The sequence below is a fragment of the Pleurodeles waltl genome, chromosome 4_1 (assembly GCF_031143425.1).
Source record: "Pleurodeles waltl isolate 20211129_DDA chromosome 4_1, aPleWal1.hap1.20221129, whole genome shotgun sequence".
Lineage (NCBI taxonomy): Eukaryota > Metazoa > Chordata > Amphibia > Caudata > Salamandridae > Pleurodeles > Pleurodeles waltl.
The window spans coordinates 758,696,601-758,710,722 of NC_090442.1; positions in this window are offsets into that span (position 1 = coordinate 758,696,601).

Consider the following 14,122-nt stretch of genomic DNA (forward strand, 5'->3'; position numbering starts at 1 on the left):
GGCCTCTTCTTTGTGCAGCTCAGCAGAAGCTCATAATGAATCCTAAAAATGATGGCTTGATGGAAACGGGAGGAAACGGAAGGTTAAAAGAAAGCATAGGTGAAATGAGTGAAAGGAAAGGATGCGTGGGTGAGTGAAAGGATGGGTGGGTGAGAATTGGGTAGATGGATGGATGAGTGAAAGTATGATTGAAAGAAATGTTGGATACTGAATGGATGGATAATAGATTGGAACTGTTGGTGAAAGAATGATGAAAGAAAGCAAAGCTTAAATCATAGTGGTTATTGGTGAATGTACTAAGGAAGAATGAAAGGTCTATTGAATATTTGTTTGGATGATTAAACAAGGGAGCTCTTCTGGACAGGGGCATGCTGCTCACCTACTTCACTTACTTTATTTTATGATTATGAAAGGTATGGTTCAAAGTGGGTGGTATTTTATTTGTGTTCTTCTAATCCCTTGACTCACTGCATTTGTCAAGCGAGGCAGATATGTATCCCACCCATCATCAATCATCAACCCTCCTCCCTGCCCATGGCATTTCACCACACGTGACCGAAGAAGTGCAGTATGGTTCAAATCAAGACTGCAGTGTTGGCTGTGCAATGTGTGTCGTCTTCAGTTAATGCAGCATTTATAACGTTTTCAGTGCATTGCAAACTGAACACACACAGTGTGTATCCCTTCACCCACCCAGTTACCTCTTAGTACTTCACTCCTTTATTCTTTCCTAAGTTCTTCCTTCCCAGCCTATGAAAAAACATTTAAAAATCCATTCTTGCCATGTGCCACATTTTATGGCCATGTGAAGTGTTTCCAAAATATATTTAATGTTTTCCCATGACAGATTTATTTCACGCCTGTTCAGAAATTTCCCTTTAGACTTTTGCCTATACAGTGACTTAGAAGCCAAAATGTAGTTATGTGATGAATTGATGATCATTGACACCCCTCTATTCTATAGCAAAAGCTCTATCTATGTGCCTAATACCTCTGCCTTACTCTGCAGTAGATTAAATCAAGTTACCTTTCCTTACTGTCCAGCAAATTAATTTGCTATAAATAATTGGTAGTGGTGGGAAAGGCCAGTAAGTAAAGTGGGATTAGTAAATTCCGGGTTTATTTCAATTTTGGCATAGGGGATACTCTTTGACAAACATGCCAAATACAATCTATATAGTCCGCTCCTTTCCCTGTAATGCAGTGCATCATTTTCCCCACCGTCTACTTATGCTAGACAGGATAATATATCCACATTTTATACGTGATGTTTGTGACGTATCTTATTTATTGTTAATCTGCCTCTTTGCGGTCAGAATAAAAAACTAAATAAAAGGCATTTGGAGAAGAGCAGGGGCATTGGAATTAAAGATAGATAATTGTCAACTACAGCTGTCCCAGATAGTAGCAAAGTACCCAAAGCACTGGCTATCATGCCTACATTAATTTGGCATAGCAACTTGTACTCCATTGTGCATAATGTCTCACTCACAAATGATAGGTAATTTATTTTAATTTTTCCACTAAAAGTGTCTGTTGAGTTACTCGAAAAGCCTTTAAAAGATAAACACTCAAATTACTGTTTTTGTAATCTGGTGGAAATCTGCCTTAATTCTTTTCTAACAGACAGTCAGTGCTTTTATGTGAGATATGTGTGAGTAAAGAAAATTTACCCTGTAACTCTCATAATCATAATCAAATCAAATTCCAATTTCCCTGGGGGAACCACCAATATACTGCTACTGTGCCACGCTCTACTTACTTTTAAAGAAGTGTTTCTCAGAGTATTATTTACAATTTACTCCTGCTGGTCAACCAGCACCACCCACCAGGCAGGGGATAGCAGCTTGTCTGTGGTGGCAGAGGCTGGAGAACATCCAGGCTGAATACTAACAGCTGGTGGTCCTGGAGGGTAAAGAGGCAGAAATATCTGCCTCTGACCCAGGACCTAGTTCATCAGCAGCATGCCGACCAGCCTCCCGGCTATCAAATCGCCGGAGCCACCGCCAGCTGTCAGGGGCCCTGATTGCACCTGCTTCTGCCCCCCTCACTCTGATAGAGCATTGCTCTACCATATCCTGCAGCGGATGGAGGGAATGGAGAGCCAACTCGCCACGATCGGGCAGAGCCTGGAGCAGCTCCAGACCCAAATAGACCGTGCCCTCTTCCGAGACCTTTTTAAAAAAAATTGTTTGGGTGGGAGGGACTTGTTGTGGGTGGAGAGAGTGAGGCAGGAGTTGGGACAGAGTTTCACTTTGGAGTTTTGTTGGACTTTTTGGGGACAGGGCTCTTTGTTTGGGGAGAGGGGTGACGATGCTGTGGGTAGGAAGGGTGGGTTTTCTTATTTGTTAAAAAAGAAAGGGGAAAATGTATTTTAATTCATTGATACCCTTCGCTGCCAGGCCTTTTCTCCCTCCTGTGCCGAGCCTTTTTTTGGTAATTGGGGTAGTTTGCGCTTAGGCCCTCATAACTTTTTGTCCACAAAAACTATCCATGTAAACTTTCGCCCTTTTTTCCCAACATCCTAGGGATTCTAGAGGTACCCAGAGTTTGTGGGTTCCCCTGGGGGGGATCAAGAAATTAGCCAAAATACAGATAACATTTTGCTTTTTTAAAAGAATGGGAAAAAGTGCTGCAGAAGAAAGCATGTGTTTTTTTTTTAACCTGAAAATGGCATTAACAAAGGGTTTGTGGTGCTAAAATCACCATCTTCCCAGCTTTCAGGAAGGGCAGACTTGAATCACATTTTTCAACACAATTTTGGCATTTTACTGGGACATACCCCATTTTCACTATTTTGTGTGCTACCAGCCTCCTTCCAGTTAGTAACAGAAATTGGTGTAAAACCAATGCTGGGTCCTAGACAGCTAAACATTTTGGAAAAGTGGACAAAATTATGAATTCAACAAGGGCCCATTTGTGTAGATCCTTCAAGGTTTTCCTACAATAAGTAACAGCTAAAATAAAAATAAACTATTGACATTGAGGTGAAAAAAGAGCAATTCCTGTCCATGTTTTCTTCTATAACTTTTTCTTTATGTCTGCTGGACTCTTCTGGTTGGGGGAATATAGGTACCTGGATCCAATAAATGAGCTGCATCTTGCAATGGGTTTTCATTGTATACCGGGTACACAGCAATTCATTTGGTGAAATATAATGAGCGAAAAATAGGAATCAAGAAAACCTTTGTATTTCCAAAATCGGCACAAGATAAGGTGTTGAGAAGCAGTGATTATTTGCACATCTCTGAATTCCGGGGTCCCCATACTAGCATGTGAATTATATTGCATTTCTCAAATAGACGTCTATTTTGCACACTGTCTTACATTTGGACGGAAAAAAATGTAGAGAGACACAAGGGGCAATAACACTCATTCTTCTATTCTGTGTTGCTCCAAGTCTTCTGATAAAAATGGTACCTCACTTGTGTGGGTAGGCTTAGTGCCCTCAACAGGAAACGCAACATGGACACACCACATTTTTACATTGAAATCAAATGTGTTTCTTGGAAAGTGCCTAGCTATGGATTTTGGCCTCTAGCTCAGCCGGCAGCTAGGAAAACCTACCAAACTTGTGAATTTTTTGAAAACTAGACACCTAGGGGATGGGGTGAATTGTGGGGCTCTCAACAGGTTCTGTTACCCAGAATCCTTTGCAAACCTCAACATTTGGCAAAAACACTTTCCCCTTACATTTTGGTGCTGCAAAGTTCTGGAATCTGAGAGGAGCCACAAACTTTCTTCAACCCACCCTTTCCCCAAGTGCCTGCAACAGGATAATTCCCCAAAACACAACGTGGACACATCACATTTTTCCAAAGACTTGTTCTTTGCAAAGGTCCTAGCTGTGGATTTTGGCCTCTAGCTCAGCCGACACCTAGGGAAACCTAGAAAACCTATACATTTTTTTAAACTAGACACCTAGGGTAATTCAGAATGGAGTGACTTTTGGGGCCCTCACCAGGTTCTGTTACCCAGAATCCTTTGCAAACCTCAAAATTTGTAAAAAAAAAAAACTTTTTCCTCAAATTTTTATGATAGAAAGTTCTGGAATCTGAGAGTAGCCACAAACATCCTTCCACCCAGCATTCCCCAAGTCTCCCAATAACAATGGTACCTGACTTGTCTTCGTAGGCCTAGTGCCCACAACAGGAAACACCCCAAAACGCATCATGGTCACATCAAATTTTTACATTGAAAACTGACCTGTTTTTTATTTTAAATACCTAGATGTGGATTTTGGTTTCTAGCTCAGTCGGCACTAGGAAAACCTACCACACCTGTGCATTTTTGAAAACTAGACACCTAGGGGAACCCAGGTTGGGGTAACTTGTGGCACTCCCACCAGGTTCTTTTACCCAGAATCCTTTGCAAACCTCAAAAAACAGCAAAAAAAACACTTTTTCCTCACATTTAGGTGATAGAATGTTCTAGAATCTGAGAGGAGCCACACATTTACTTCCTCCCAGCCTTCCCCCAGTCTCCTGATAAAAAGGGTACCTCACTTGTGTGGGTGGGTCTAGTGCCCATGACAGGAAATGCCCCAAAACACAACGTGAACACATGACATTTTCCCAAAGAAACCTGAACTGTTTTTGGCAAAGTACCTACCTGTGGATTTTGGCCTCTAACTTATCCGGCACCTAGGAAAAGTTAGCAAACCTGGACATTTATGAAAACTAGGTACCTAGGGGAACCCAGGATGGGGTAACATGTGGTGCTCTCACCAGGCTCTGTTACCCAGAATCCTTAGCAAACCTCAAAAGTTGGCAAAAAAACACTTTTTCCTCATATTTCAGTGCTGCAAAGTTCTGAAATCTGAGGGAAGCCACAAACTTCCTTCTACCCAGCATTGCCCCACATCTCCCAATTAAAATGGTACCTCACTTGTGTGGGTAGGCCTAGTGCCCACGACAGGAAATGCCCTAAAACACTACGTGGACCCATCAAAATTATCAATTACAAAACTACCCGTTTTTACAGGGGGTGCACCTGCGTTTTTGGTCCTGGGCTCAGCAGCCATTTAGGGAATCCTACCAACACCAGACATTTCTTAAAACTAGACACCTGAGGGAGTCCAGGCAGGTGTGACTTGAATGGATCCTCCAAGGTTTTCTTATCCAGAATCCTTAGTAAACCTCAAATTTAGCTAAAAAAAACAAATTTTCCCCACCTTTCCTCGTGGGATCACCGCACCGTCACAAATTTCCTACCACCCAATGTTCCTCTCAGTCTCTCGATAAAAATGATATCTCACTTGTGTAGGTGTGCTTAGTGCCTGTGACAGGGAAGAGCTAAAAACATGTCAAAATTGAGGGGACCCAAAGCTGGTCCAAAAGGGCAGTTTGAAAAGAAAATGTTTTTAGGCTGACAAGTGGGGCAGAATTATTTATTGGTATTGATGCGGCAATTCTGGGTGCTAGGAATTTTGTGGATTCCTGCATGTTCCGGAAGGTTCCATCACAAAAATGTGTGATTTCAAGCAAAGTTGGAGGTTTGCAGGGCATTATGGGTAAGAAAGTGGTGCAAGGTGCATGTGAAGCACACCACCCTGGACTCACCTAGATGTTTAGTTTTCAGATGTTTTTAGGTCTCATAGATTTTTTTACTTGGCAGCATCCCAAAGTCCAAAAAGTGCAGCCCTCACCATTCCAAGAGGAACGATTTTGAGAGTAAGCCAAGCTCTCAAGGCCCAAATGCAAAATCAAAACCCCACATAATCAAATGTCCTCTTTCTTGCTGTTGGGATAAGATATTTTAGTGTGCGGGGTAAGCTGAAAGACTGTTACCACCTACTTGTTGGAATCCACCAATTCACTATTTTTTTTAATTCCCTGGCATCTAGTAGGCTTTCTGCCCCCAAGGGGAGTGGATCAGGTATAATTGCCCCATCTGCCCACCAGTGGGCAGAACAACTTTGTCCCCATTTATTAGGATTAGGGGAATAGCCATTACCCCACCCTCTTTTTTTGAAAATCTTCCCTGGTGTCTAGTGGGCTTTCTACCCTCCTTGGGGGCAGATGGGCCTTACAAAAATAGGCCAATTTGCCCCCAAAGGGGGCAGAAATTGCCAACAGTAATGTGCCCCCATGGAGAGTGACCCTTGCACAGGGGGCTGACCACCAAAGCAAAACACACCCACACACCAATCACTGGTGCCTAAGTGGTTTCTGCCCCCTTGGAGGCAGATTGGCCTGATTAAAATAGGCTGATCGGCCCCAAAGAGGGCAGAGATGGCCTAAAATAAAATTCCCTCAGGGGAGCGACCTTTGCATCAGGGGTCGCTCCCCATCTGTCAAAAATAAAAAAAATAAAAATCCCTGGTGTCTAGAGGTTTCTGCCCCCCTTGGGGTCAGATCAGCCTAATTAAAATAGGCTGATCTGCCTCCAAGGGGGCAGAAATGGCCTAAAATAAATTTGCCCCCTAGAGTAGCCTAAGGGTTCATTCCCCTTGTATGAAATTGGCACAAAAAAATCCCTTGTGTCTATTGGTTTCTGCCCCTCCTTGGGGGCAGATTGCCTTAATAAAAATAGGCTGATCTGCCCCCAAGGGGGCAGAAATGGACTAAAATAAAATTGCCCCCCAGGGGAGTGACCCTTGCCAAAGGGGTCACTCCCATTGCGTGAAATTGGTATAATAGAAATCCCTGGGTCTAGTGGTTCCTGCCCCCCTTGAGTGCAGATTGCCACCTAGAGTAGCAACCCTTGCCTAAGGGGTCGCTCCCCTTGCGTGAAATTGGTGCAGAAAAAATCCCTGGTGTCTATTGGTTTCTGCCCCTCCTCGGGGGCAGATTGCCTTAATAAAAATATGCCCAAGGGGGCAGAAATAGGCTAAAATAAAATTGTCCCCAGGGGAGTGACCCTTGCCTAAGGGGTCACTCCCATTGTGTGAAAGTGGCATAAAAACATCCCTGGGTCTAGTGGATCCTGCCCCCCTTGGGTGCAGATTGGCCTAATAAAATGGCCTAAAAACAATTTGGCCACCGGGGGCGCGACCCTTGTGTAAGGGGGCCACTCCTCGCCTGTTAAAAAAATAATAATAATAATCCCTGGCGTCTAGATGTTTCTGCCCCTTGGGGGCAGATGGGCCTAATTAAAATAGGCCGAGCCGCCCTCAAGGGGTGCAGAAACAGCCTTAAAACCAATGCCCCCTAAGGGGAGCGACCCTTGCCTAAGGGCTTGCTCCCCTTCATTATTTATATATATTTATAAAACTCCCTGGTGTCTAATGGGCATTTCTGCAGCCCGATCACATAGTCCTCAGAAAGATATCAAAGAAAAGGAAAAGCCTTTCCTTTCCTTTGATGCCTCTCTGTTCTCCCCCGACTCCGTTCGGAAGAGAAAAGCTAGCATTGGGGGCGACCTGTGATGGGGTGAGCGCGCGATCACCCACTGATGTTATCAGACATCACAGGGGGACTCAAGGGGATCAGGGTGGAAGGGGAAGCAAGTCCCCTTCCGTCCCTGCCCAGGGGAGGGGGTGGAGGCCCACTGGGGGAACGTGGGCCAGGGCCAGTACCAGGACGTAATTCTTACGTCCTCCGCACAGGAGAGCTGTGCTGTGGGACGTAACCATTATATCCCCAGCACAGAAGAGGTTAAGCCTGAAATTTTTATTTGGGTATTTTAGTTGGTGCTGCATTCTTTTATTGTAGCCTGTTTTTTAAATCCGCTAAGAAAAGTGTATGTCATTTACTTATAACCTTGCTCTACTGCTCTCTGTAACTATATTGACCACTAAGGGATGATTGCATTGCCTATTTTGTCTACAAAAACCTTGATACAGACAAACAACATCTTCTTCAGTAGGAGTTAATTACTAACTAAACAAGTTCACTAAAATCCATTGTCCTTCACTTACCTGAATAGCTGAAGTGAGGGATGATACCTTCAGTCTTCTTACTGCAGGGTTTTCCCAAGGTGGCATCTTAACTTAAGGGGGTGGTAGTAGTAATAAAGTGCCACTCCCACCTATGCGAACTCCAACTGCAGGATTAATCAAAGGGTTATCCATCAGTGTCAACTAGATTGAAAGGAAACAGAGAGTGGGTCATATACTATTATATCATATATATTGTATCACAACTTTAGGAAGACTGAGACCAGACTACCACAATGACAGTATTTGACAAACAACAAAGAAGACTTGAAATGATAATAAAAAACTAGCAATATCAACTTCTTCTGAGCAATGGAAAGCTAGTATTTAAAAAATAAACTTAGGAAATTAAATCCTTGAGCCAGGAGAAGTGGGCTCAGATTCAGGAGTGGTTTGACAAGATTATGCATTTACACAAAACACAAGGCATAAATGATGATATTGATGGGGCAATGTGTGCAATATTGCTCAGGTAATAGAAGGTCATGCAGAGAGTTGGTGTTGCTTTTACCATAACCACCCCTGCAAGTGTGTGATCCATTCATGGTGTAAAATTAAGTCACACCTTAATAAATCCAACAGCCAGGGGGAAGAGGGTTAGAGGTTAGATGAATGAATGGGAAAGGGGATTTGGGGAAAGGTGTGACAAAGACAAACACTACTCAAAAGAAACCACAACAATATTAATCAGGGCATTGATCAGCACACCATCATCAATCTCTTGTAGAAGGAAACAATGAAGGGATAAGTAAGACACAGTTCAGTTAAATGCATTGGAAACAGCCCTTCTGCCCCAGAGAGACTCAAGATAGTATATATCTAAACGTTATGTCTTCTATGTTTGAAAAATATTAATTATGGAGGATTGAATTTAACCCACCTAGATCTATAAATTATGATTGTTAAAAGGAAAATGAGACTGTATTGCCAAATTGGGTGTGTATCTCCATTCTTCTTGGCATGTCCATCACTCTTGGGTGCCTGACTGAACCCATCCAGTAGGTAAGCTGGAGTGTTGAGCTTTCACTAAGTTTTGTTTATGCAGGAGAGGACTCAAGGGAGGCCTGCATATTGAAAACAGTAACTGTGTTACAGAATAAAGGAGAAGGGCAAAAGAAAGCAAAGTAAGCTTCATGAGGAGTCAGGAGTGTACCAAGAAAACTCAGAAGAACATAAAGAGGAGTTTCACATTTGAGCCAGCAATGCAGCAAACACACATGCAGCATTTCCCAAATCAACGCATCTCTCTCAAGTCCACAGAGCTGAGTGAGTACTAGGTCTCAGAGTCTTCATCATCATCATGTTTTCTCTTTGAAATTGATAACTTTCTCCTTCTAGCTGTAGAGGTAGTCCCACACTGAGTCCTTCCATACTCCTCCTCCTGATTCTGAGTAATGCTGTCCCAGTCTGAAACCGAGAGTTGAAGACCTGTGTAGTGCACTGCTGATGAGGAACAAATAGCTAAACAGAACTGAAGTATTTTGTGTGGATTTAGGTTTGGTACCCTGACTTGTCTGGTCTGCAAGTAAATTTCACTAAGTTTGAAAGGCCAACCATTTTCAAAAGAAAATTATCACTCATCAGTCCCGAAACATTGCAAGTCATTGGAAACAAGTTTACAAATTTGTTGAACTTCCTCCCTCACTGTCATCCACCATATACATCACCAATCATCACTTACAATCACTCAATATATCACCAATCGTTGGCGCAATAGTTAGGAGTTACCTCTTCCAATCCAATCATGGGGGTTGAACAAAATATTATCTACTCTTTGATGGTAGCAACACATTGGAATTTGGCATTGGCAGTGGTGGCAGTCTTATAATCAATGATCTTCCGGGGGCAGCTCTGCTAGGTGGTGTCAAAAGGATAGGCAATGACATGTAAGGGAGGTAGGCATCGTCTCCAATGTCCTGAAGGGAATGTTGGGGCTTCTTCTCTGTACATGACTCCAACTCCAATTCGGCCATATATGTGCCACAAAATGGTGGGACAGCATAAATACAACACAAACATAATGTTCCACTAGCATTTATGCACTAGCAAACTTAGGGGGTTATTCTAACTTTGGAGGAGTGTTAATCCGTCCCAAAAGTGACGGTAAAGTGACGGATATACCACCTGCCGTATTACGAGTTCCATAGGATATAATGGACTCGTAATACGGCTGGTGGTAAATCCGTCACTTTTCCGTCACTTCTGGGACGGATTAACACCTCCTCCAAAGTTAGAATGACCCCCTTAGTCTGGGAAGTAGAGTTTGTCGTCAAACTCAGACAGTTCACCCAGAAGTTGGTCAGCAAGCAAATTTGATTCTGACCAATCATCCTCTTCCTCCTCTTGTGGTGTTTCCGGGAACGGTGTAATCAGGTGGTATAAAATGCTGGTTAATTTTGATCATGGTTAATCGCTCCACGTTTTGAGGTAAAAGACTAGTCCTTCTTACTGTTATGGTGCATCGCATCCGTTCTCCATGCTATCTCCCACCAGTTCAGGGATGGAATCCTCAGACTGGTCATCCAGCTAAGGGTCTGTGGCCTTAGACTAGACAGAGGCCAGGGGTGATGCTTTCCACTCCCCTGCACTTCTTCTGGAGTTCCATTCCCTCCTTTTGGGAGTGTTACCCCGTGAATCCAGAACTGTCAGGAGGCTTGTGTCAGCCGTCCTCCTCAACTCTCCCACTAGTTCAGCGTTTCTACCTTACAATTGGTCTCCCAACCCAGGTAATACATCCTTGGGCTGATACGGGATAAGAGGTAATCCCTTCCTCCCCCAGTCCCCCTTCTAGAGTTCTGCAACCTCCCACCTGGAGTGGTATCCCCAAAAGGCAAAATGGTAGGGATGTTTGTGGCAGCTGCCCCTTCCTCCAGGTCTGGGGCGATGCCCTGAACATTGCCTTTTAACCCAGGGTCTGTATCCTTAGGCTGGATATGGGTTAAGGGTGAGTTCTTCTTCCCTCTTCCCCTCCATCTGGGCTCCTGCACCCTCATCTGTGGAGTGGTACTGCCAGATATCAGATAAGGTAGGACACTTATGTCAGCAACTCACCAAGTTCTCCTGACACTATGGAGTCTCCCTCAGTGGATGGTCTCTCTGTACAAACTAGATTCCCTTCTTAGGGCACCCTCGGGGTACTCTCCAGGCATTGAGGCTGGTCATAGAACACAGTGGGATGTCTCCCACCTCTCCTCCTACTCTAAGAAGGGACCTGGGACCATATATCCACCCCACCACAATGGGACCTCTTTGGGTTATTTTGAATGTCCCCCACCCTTGGTTGGGGGAACCTGTGCCACTCCCCTTAGGGTCACTCGCAAGTGCCATTCCAGACATTCTGGTACTCTCGCAGAGGTCTGCCTCCTTAGCAAGTTCCCTGGGGTGAGAGAACTTAGGCGGTCATTATGAACATGGCGGGAAAGACCGCCGACCGCCGTGTCGGCGGTGAACAGAATCCAGCCGGTGGCGGCGAATGGAAACCCGCCATATAATGATTGAAATACCCAACCCCGCCCAAAATTCCCAGACCACCACTCGCCGCTAGGACCCTGTCGGCGGGAATCCAAACCCACCCCGTCACCCCAAGCACACCCACATCCCACCCTCCAAATAATGATGCACAAATCACCTCGGTGGACAGTAGAGGACTGATGACCATTGGCGGCAGTGACCGCCACGGGTGGCAATTGGACCTAACTGCAACAAGTGCACACATTGGCTAGGCCTATCACCCACACACCTGACACACATCCAGAACCCCATAAAATACCCCCAGACACACCCCACAATCCCTTGCAACGAAACCAGGACCAGAAGACGGAGAGCACCGGAGCCAGGCAGCGAACGCCAGCATACAGGACATGCATATCGACCCACACAGGAGCACCCATACCCCGTCCCCAGTCCCAACGCCATCCACCACCCTCACCATGTCCCCCCTAAAAATCCACGCTTCACCAAAAGGGAGCTAAGGACCATGGTGGACGAGATCCTGAAGGTGGAGCCACAAATATTCGGGTCTGAGGTGCAGCACACACTCATCGCGCGGAAATTTGAGCTGTGGCAGACCATTGTCAACAGGGTGCATGCAGTGGGACACCATCCATGCAGCAGGGATGACATCCGCAAGAGATGGAACAACCTGCAGGGTGAAGGTCCGTGGCATGGCATCCAGGCACCACATCGCAGTGCAGAAGACTGAGGGAGGACCGCCAACAACACCACCCGACTACACCGACTGGGAGGTGAAGGTACTCGCCATCATGCACCCAGAGGGACTCACTGGACTCACTGGAGGAATGGACTTGGGTAAGTCATCTAAATTACCCCATATACAACACATCTGCAATGCATGCACCACTCCACCCCACCCACACCCACCTCGAGCCACACCCCACCCAGCCTTTACCCACCACATCCACCACCCTGCATTATCCACAACTCACTACCAGGCCCACATCACCCCCGCTGTGCACAGCCACCCACCCGTGCACGTACCCACAATGGAATAATACCCCCCACCACAATGTAACCCCACCACTGCCACTAAATGCAATATCCACCTCACAAAGGCACCCCGGAAGGCCACTGAAAGTCACACCAGCACAAAATTGCACAGTTCTGTACACCTCAAACCCTCAGGCATATGTAACAGACATGTCTATGTCCCCCAACAGGCACCACCAACCATGCAACCCTAATGGAGGGGACAAGGAGTGCCACAGCATTCCAGGGAGACAGAGGCACAGGGGGCTAGGGCACGTTCAAGTGCCCCAGTGAGTCAGGGGGTAGGGCACCGGATGGATGCAGCAGCCCAGGACGTCACTGCAGAGGTATTGGGGGCCTACCAACATACCCAAGACAGGTTGGCATACATTGTGTCCACCCTGGAGCAAAGTCAGAGGATGCAGCAGCAACAACACCAACAGGCCATGGAGCAGTGGAAAGAGCACAATGCCACAATGGCCACCATTGCTGGAGCACTGCTGCAGTTGGTCAACAAACAGTCAGACACCCACACCGGACAAGAGGCCCCCACAACAGCCCTGGACAACCAGATGACCCAAGCAGCAGAAACAGCACAGGAAACACCCTCCCAGGAATCACAAGGGCCAACCATGCCACACCAAGAAGCTCCACAGCAGGTGGCCAAACGTAATCTCAGGCCCAGATATGGCACTGGAAACCCAGCTAAGAACAAGCCCCACTCCAACAATTGACACTACTAATACTGCAAAGCAACCATCCAACCCATTCACCAACAACACTTAGCTGAGGGCAAATTGAAGTACTATACTACAAATAGGACCCACCTATGACATCCAACAGGGCGGCCCCCAGGTCGGTTTTGAGGACACCCAACCCTTATGACTTCCATCACTGTATATAGCACAATTCACTGTATTCGACCAATAAAACACATTTCTCACCTGTAACACTGTCCCCTGTCTTCAATGTTGAACAAAGTGGAGTATGGATGCAACTGGCAGAGAACAAGTTTATTGTCAATTTGTGCTTGGTGGTGGTAATGTGTGTTTCAAATTAGGCAAGGGGGGAATGGATATATTGTCTGTCAGTACCATGCAGAAGAGGTCCATGTCTCACCTATCATGACCAATCCCCCCTATATGACATGGCACACTGACAGTATCAGTCACTAACCACAATTACAGGCTTAAGTCCCAGACAGTTATTGGAAGTGGAGTTGCATCAGTTGGCTCCTGGAATTTACATCTTCCCTTTCCTCATCCTCACCATCACTCTCCTCACCTCTCTGAGGTAGCTGATCAGGACCTATAGCACCCTCCACCTCGAAAAGGGTAATAGAATGTCTCACAGCCACGTTGTGCAGCATGAGCAGGCCACCACTATTCTACACACCTTATCAGGCCCATAGGCCAGGGAACCCCCAGAGATATGTAGACACCAGAATCTAGCCTTCAGGAGAGCTATAGTATGCTCTATCACCTTCCTAGTACGTTCTTGGGCCTCATTGTATTTCCTCTCTGCATCATTCCTGGGATTCCTCACTGGTGTCAGGAGCCAACCCAAGTTTGGATAGCCAGAATCACCTAGAAAAAGGGTCAATACAGAGTCGTCATTGTAATGTCCCTTAGTCAGACAGGCAGGTTTTCTGCAATGTGTCAGTTAGTGACAGACAAACTTACCTATGATCCACCCTCTGTCCTCTTGTAGTTGTTCCATCTTCTGTGGCGCACTACTGTTCCTCAAAACAAATGAATC